Source organism: Meriones unguiculatus, chromosome 7 (assembly GCF_030254825.1).
Source record: "Meriones unguiculatus strain TT.TT164.6M chromosome 7, Bangor_MerUng_6.1, whole genome shotgun sequence".
NCBI lineage: Eukaryota > Metazoa > Chordata > Mammalia > Rodentia > Muridae > Meriones > Meriones unguiculatus.
Genome location: NC_083355.1, coordinates 26,950,289 through 26,951,480, shown reverse-complemented (window position 1 = coordinate 26,951,480; position 1,192 = coordinate 26,950,289). Strand labels below are relative to the sequence as shown.

Genomic DNA, 1,192 nt, shown 5'->3' with positions numbered 1-1,192 from the left:
GTACGTGGGGAAGTGGGCCAATCGGGGCGCGGGTCACGGCGCAGGCGCGCTGGGGAGGGAGGGCTATGCTAATGTTGTTGATATCCTGGGGCCACCCGAGTTAAAAGGGGGGAAATCCGGGGGCTGCCACCGCCGCCACTGGCCCGGGTCCAGCTGGGGGTCCCCCCCCAGTGTAGTCGCCGCAGTCCCGGGGAGAGGCGCCCGCCCCCTGCTCTGGGGGGAGGGGGCGCCGCGGGCTCGGGGAGCACGGACGGCCCCTACCCATGAGGCCCTGATGGAAAACACAAAGGATCTGGTGAGAGCCGAGCGCAGCAGCCGCTTTGTGTGCCAGGTGGGGGGGGACGCCTGCAGCTGTCCGGCCCCAGGAACCCCGCAGCTCCGGGACCCCGCTCGCGGGCCTGCTGCTTCATCCCACGCCCCCTCCATCTCCGGAGCTCCCCTCCCCCTACTGGCCGTTAAACGTTCAGGAGTTCCCCTCCCCCCTCAACCCCTGACTTGGGGTTCTCTCTTACTGCTCTTAGGGAGAAAAGAAATGAGAAGAAAGTTTCTCTCTGCCCCTCTCCAGCCTTCTTCTGGCTGAAGAGAGAGAGTGGATTGGAGACTTTTTTTTTTTTTTTTTAAGCTGCCAACGGTGGGAGAGTGGTGTCCTCATGTCCTCACTTCTCTGGGCTGTGGGGGCAGGCGCAGACAGAGTTTAAGGGGCTTTGCAGGGAAGGGAGCCCGCTATGGGGCCAGTGCCGTGAGGCATTTTGCACGTGGAGGTGCTGATGTTGAAAGGGGGCGGGGTGGGCTCGTGTGGGAGGGAGACGTAGGAGTGGTGTCGGGGAGTCAGCCTCCCAGGCTGCTGCTTCAGAAGGGTTCCAAGTCGGTGGGCTTTCCATCCTCCTTACGTTCTCCTTTGTGAAATAGAAATCCTAACATTTCAGAGTCGGAAGAGACACTAGAAGTCACCCAAAGCAGCTGCCCCTGTCCAGCTTCTGGCGAGTGGTAGGTAGTCTGACCTCTGCTTAACCCTACATACATAGAAGCACGCACTATAGCCCAGGAAAACTGCCTTCTGTTTGTTTGTTTTTCAGTCTTCCTGATCCTCGTTTGCTTGCCCTTATTAGACCCTCCAGTCTCATTCATGTCCTGGTTAAGTTGCTCCCTTTTTTTACTTCTCAAATTTGTTCTCACATCCTCCTCACCCACC

General features: G+C 59.1%; 1 protein-coding gene across 15 annotated transcripts in view; it reads left to right on the top strand.

Moving 5' to 3' along the window:
• Nucleotides 1-1,192, top strand: part of Mbtd1 (mbt domain containing 1) — a 61,548-nt gene that overhangs the window by 237 nt on the left and 60,119 nt on the right. For 11 of the 15 annotated variants that reach the window (XM_021643094.2, XM_060386978.1, XM_060386976.1 and 8 more), the window contains exons 1-2: nucleotides 41-295; nucleotides 927-987. The exons of 3 other annotated variants lie outside the window; for them this stretch is intronic. The gene's annotated coding sequence lies outside the window, so the exon portion shown is untranslated. Of the gene's footprint in view, nucleotides 1-40; nucleotides 296-926; nucleotides 988-1,192 lie in introns of those variants that run through there. One more of the 15 variants, XM_060386970.1, reaches the window with a different exon arrangement.